At 42.8% G+C, this 6,000-nt stretch overlaps 1 protein-coding gene across 1 annotated transcript in view; it reads right to left on the bottom strand.

The window, feature by feature from the left end:
* ROR1 (receptor tyrosine kinase like orphan receptor 1) overlaps positions 1 to 6,000 on the bottom strand; it is a 718,546-nt gene that overhangs the window by 60,836 nt on the left and 651,710 nt on the right. The gene's annotated exons all lie outside the window — the stretch shown is intronic.

The following is a 6,000-nucleotide window of genomic DNA, read 5'->3' as shown; positions in this document are numbered from 1 at the left end:
ATCAGTTCGTATTTATACAATATGCGGTATTAAATGAGTAGGCTTTTAAACACTCTAGGAGTTAGATAAACATATGATTGCTAGCTTAACGTCATGACAGCAACTGCAAAATCATATAAGGTTTATCAGTATTGTTCCATTGCAATTTGTAAAATGATGACGCCTCAAGGGATTATGGCTTGTAAAGCTCTGCTTCCGCACACCTTGCTAGGTTGTCTCTGGCAACATAAGTAACAAAAAGTTTTTCCCTTGACTGCAGTACTTCAGAGTTCTTTGTTTGTGAAGTTACTCACTTGTCCTCGGTAGTTTTCCTTATCGAACCCACAATGAGAGTGCCTTACTCAAAACCGCTTAACTTTATCCCAGTATTTTCTTTCCGTTAGTACAGCATGTCATATGAGGGCTCAGCTGCAGCCCTCAGTTTGAATTTCTCACAGCTATGCGCGTTTCACCCTTAGGGAATCTAAATATGAGGACTAGTTTTCTCACAAAATTCTTTTTCAAGTATTGCATTTAATATCTTTTCTCCCTTCGTGCACAGAGTGGTTCTGATATTAACTTAAGAGTCAGACCACTCGAATGATTCAGTGATAAATTAGTAGAAGTGGTGCGAACCAAAACTAACAAATATATATAGAGATAGATATAAAGACAGACAGATATATACACATACACACAGTATCTCACAAAAGTGATTACACCCCTCACATTTTTGTAAATATTTTATTATATCTTTTCATGTGACAACACTGAAGAAATGACACTTTGCTACAATGTAAAGTAGTGAGTGTACAGCCTGTATAACAGTGTGAATTTGCTGTCCCCTCAAAATAACTTAACACACAGCCATCAATGTCTAAACCATTGGCAATAAAAGTGAGTACACCCCTAAGTGGAAATGTCCAAATTGGGCCCAAAGTGTCAATATTTTGTGTGGCCACTATTATTTTACAGCACTGCCTTAACCCTCTTGGGCATGGAGTTCACCAGAGCTTCACAGGTTGCCACTGGAGTCCACTTCCACTCCTCCATGACGACATCACGGAGAAGGTGGATGTTAGAGACCTTGCAGTCCCCCACATTCCATTTGAGGATGCCCCACAGATGCTCAATAGGGTTTAGGTCTGGAGACATGCTTGGCCAGTCCATCACCTTTATCCTCAGCTTCTTTAGCAAGGCAGTGGTCATCTTGGAGGTGTGTTTGGGGTCGTTATCATGTTGTAATACTGCCCTGCGGCCCAGTCTCTGAATGAAGGGGATCATGCTCTGCTTCAGTATGTCACAGTACATGATGGCATTCATGATTCTCTCAATGAACTGTAGCTCCGAAGTGCCAGCAACACTCATGCAGGCCAAGACCATGACACTCCCACCACCATGCTTGACTGTAGGCAAGACATACTTGTCTTTGTACTCCTCACCTGGTTGCCGCCACACACGCTTGACACTATCTGAACCAAATAAGTTTATCTAGGTCTCATAGGACTACAGGACATGGTTGCAGTAATCCATGTCCTTAGTCTGCTTGTCTTCAGCAAACTGTTTGCAGGCTTTCTTCTGCATCATCCTTAGAATAGGCTTCTTTCTGGGATGACAGCCATGCAGACCAATTTGATGCAGTGTGTGGCATATGGTCTGAGCACTGACAGGCTGACCCCCCACCCCTTCAACCTCTGCAGCAATGCTGGCAGCACTCATACGTCTATTTCCCAAAGACGACCTCTGTATACGACGCTGAGCATGTGCATGGCGAGGCCTGTCATGTGAAACCACTGTAAGGCCTTGCCCACCGTGCTGCAGCTCAGTTTCAGGGTCTTGGCAATCTTCTTATAGCCTAGGCCATCTTTATGTAGAGCAACAATTTTTTTTTTAGATCCTCAGAGTTCTCTATCATGAGGTGCCATGTTGAACTTCCAGTGACCAGTATGAGAGAGTGTGAGAGCGAAAACACCAAATTTAACACACCTGCTCCCCATTCACACCTGAGACCTTGTAACACAAACAGGTCACATGACACCCCGGAGGTAAAATAGCTAATTGGGCCCAGTTTGGACATTTCCACTTAGGGGTGTACTTATTTTTGTTGCCAACGGTTTAGACATTAATGGCTGTGTGTTGAGTTATTTTGAGGGGACAGCAAATTTACACTGCTATACAGGCTGTACACTCACTACTTTACATTGTAGCAAAGTGTAATTTCTTCAGTGTTGTCACATGAAAAGATATAATAAAATATTTACACTGTTATACAGGCTGTACACTCACTACTTTACATTGTAGCAAAGTGTAATTTCTTCAGTGTTGTCACATGAAAAGATATAATAAAATATTTACACTGTTATACAGGCTGTACACTCACTACTTTACATTGTAGCAAAGTGTCATTTCTTCAGTTTTGTCACATGAAAAGATATAATAAATATTTACACTGTTATACAGGCTGTACACTCACTACTTTACATTGTAGCAAAGTGTCATTTCTTCAGTGTTGTCACATGAAAAGATATAATAAAATATTTACAAAAATGTGAGGGGTGTACTCTCTTTTGTGAGATACTGTATATAATAGATAGATAGATAGATAGATAGATAGATAGATAGATAGATAGATAGATAGATAGATAGATAGATAGACAGATAAATAGACAGATAGATAGATAAATAGATATATATAAAAAGATAGAAGACAGATATATAGATAGACAGACAGACAGATAGAAATGAATCTCAAAGGCACAATGTAATAGAAAGCTAATGGAAGTTCATTGCACATCATGTGAGATGGGCTGGGCTCACTCTATACATCCTTCACTGGCATTTTCTATAACCAAAACGGCAGTAGTTAAATTTCCAGTATAGGTGGCGATTTTAATAAGAAAAACTGCTATTTCAAGTAACAAATAGCTAACTCTCTATGTGCAGTGTTCTTTTACAGAATTAATAATCTTTCAGATGCTTTAAATAATTTAAATGTAGACAGCACTTGTGGCTGAATTTGGAAAACTTTGCTGAACAAATCAAAAATTGGTTATTGCATCATATGTTTACACAAATATAACAATTTCTAAATACAGTTGTTTTCTTTACCACAACAATATGTGGTTAAATTAAAAAATCACTGTGTGGATACAACAAAACCCGTTCCATAAAATATTAGCCTTGGTGATGCACAGCTACAACAATGACTGCACTTGCACATCACATTGAAACCTCCATCTTATTAAGTGACTACTGAATATGCATAAAAAATGTCTACTAGAGCAAGTCTGATGTATTTAGACAACAATATTCCTAGAAATATTGCTATATTCCCCAGCTGTACAGTTGCTATATTCCCCAGCTGTACGGTTGCTATATTCCCCAGCTGTACGGTTGCTATATTCCCCAGCTGTACGGTTGCTATATTCCCCAGCTGTACAGTTGCTATATTCCCCAGCTGTACAGTTGTTATATTCCCCAGCTGTACAGTTGCTATATTCCCCAGCTGTACGGTTGCTATATTCCCCAGCTGTACAGTTGCTATATTCCCCAGCTGTACGGTTGCTATATTCCCCAGCTGTACAGTAGCTATATTCCCCAGCTGTACAGTTGCTATATTCCCCAGCTGTACGGTTGCTATATTCCCCAGCTGTACGGTTGCTATATTCCCCAGCTGTACAGTTGCTATATTCCCCAGCTGTATGGTAGCTATATTCCCCAGCTGTACAGTTGCTATATTCCCCAGCTGTACAGTTGCTATATTCCCCAGCTGTATGGTAGCTATATTCCCCAGCTGTACGGTTGCTATATTCCCCAGCTGTATGGTTGCTATATTCCCCAGCTGTACGGTTGTTATATTCCCCAGCTGTACAGTTGCTATATTCCCCAGCTGTACGGTTGCTATATTCCCCAGCTGTACGGTAGCTATATTCCCCAGCTGTACAGTTGCTATATTCCCCAGTTGTACGGTTGCTATATTCCCCAGCTGTACGGTTGCTATATTCCCCAGCTGTACGGTTGCTATATTCCCCAGCTGTACGGTTGCTATATTCCCCAGCTGTATGGATGCTATATTCCCCAGCTGTACAGTTGCTATATTCCCCAGCTGTATGGATGCTATATTCCCCAGCTGTACGGTTGCTATATTCCCCAGCTGTATGGTTGCTATATTCCCCAGCTGTACGGTTGCTATATTCCCCAGCTGTACAGTTGCTATATTCCCCAGCTGTACAGTTGCTATATTCCCCAGCTGTATGGATGCTATATTCCCCAGCTGTACGGTTGCTATATTCCCCAGCTGTATGGTTGCTATATTCCCCAGCTGTATGGATGCTATATTCCCCAGCTGTACGGTTGCTATATTCCCCAGCTGTATGGTTGCTATATTCCCCAGCTGTATGGTTGCTATATTCCCCAGCTGTATGGTTGCTATATTCCCCAGCTGTATGGTTGCTATATTCCCCAGCTGTATGGTTGCTATATTCCCCAGCTGTACAGTTGCTATATTCCCCAGCTGTACGGTTGCTATATTCCCCAGCTGTATGGTTGCTATATTCCCCAGCTGTACAGTTGCTATATTCCCCAGCTGTACGGTTGCTATATTCCCCAGCTGTATGGTTGCTATATTCCCCAGCTGTACAGTTGCTATATTCCCCAGCTGTACGGTTGCTATATTCCCCAGCTGTACAGTTGCTATATTCCCCAGCTGTATGGTTGCTATATTCCCCAGCTGTACAGTTGCTATATTCCCCAGCTGTACGGTTGCTATATTCCCCAGCTGTATGGATGCTATATTCCCCAGCTGTACGGTTGCTATATTCCCCAGCTGTACGGTTGCTATATTCCCCAGCTGTACGGTTGCTATATTCCCCAGCTGTACGGTTGCTATATTCCCCAGCTGTACGGTTGCTATATTCCCCAGCTGTACGGTTGCTATATTCCCCAGCTGTACGGTTGCTATATTCCCCAGCTGTACGGTTGCTATATTCCCCAGCTGTACGGTTGCTATATTCCCCAGCTGTATGGTTGCTATATTCCCCAGCTGTACGGTTGCTATATTCCCCAGCTGTACGGTTGCTATATTCCCCAGCTGTACGGTTGCTATATTCCCCAGCTGTACAGTTGCTATATTCCCCAGCTGTACGGTTGCTATATTCCCCAGCTGTATGGTTGCTATATTCCCCAGCTGTACGGTTGCTATATTCCCCAGCTGTACGGTTGCTATATTCCCCAGCTGTACAGTAGCTATATTCCCCAGCTGTACGGTTGCCATATTCCCCAGCTGTACAGTTGCTATATTCCCCAGCTGTACGGTTGCCATATTCCCCAGCTGTACAGTTGCTATATTGCCCAGCTGTACAGTTGCTATATTCCCCAGCTGTACGGTTGCTATATTCCCCAGCTATACGGTTGCTATATTCCCCAGCTATACAGTTGCTATATTCCCCAGCTGTACAGTTGTTATATTCCCCAGCTGTACAGTTGCTATATTCCCCAGCTGTACGGTTGCTATATTCCCCAGCTGTACAGTTGCTATATTCCCCAGCTGTACGGTTGCTATATTCCCCAGCTGTACAGTAGCTATATTCCCCAGCTGTACAGTTGCTATATTCCCCAGCTGTACGGTTGCTATATTCCCCAGCTGTACGGTTGCTATATTCCCCAGCTGTACAGTTGCTATATTCCCCAGCTGTATGGTAGCTATATTCCCCAGCTGTACAGTTGCTATATTCCCCAGCTGTACAGTTGCTATATTCCCCAGCTGTATGGTAGCTATATTCCCCAGCTGTACGGTTGCTATATTCCCCAGCTGTATGGTTGCTATATTCCCCAGCTGTACGGTTGTTATATTCCCCAGCTGTACAGTTGCTATATTCCCCAGCTGTACGGTTGCTATATTCCCCAGTTGTACGGTAGCTATATTCCCCAGCTGTACAGTTGCTATATTCCCCAGTTGTACGGTTGCTATATTCCCCAGCTGTACGGTTGCTATATTCCCCAGCTGTACGGTTGCTATATTCC

Source organism: Bombina bombina, chromosome 10 (assembly GCF_027579735.1).
Source record: "Bombina bombina isolate aBomBom1 chromosome 10, aBomBom1.pri, whole genome shotgun sequence".
Taxonomy (NCBI): domain Eukaryota; kingdom Metazoa; phylum Chordata; class Amphibia; order Anura; family Bombinatoridae; genus Bombina; species Bombina bombina.
The sequence above is the reverse complement of the archived record's forward strand: the minus strand, read 5'-3'. Positions and strand labels throughout refer to the sequence as shown.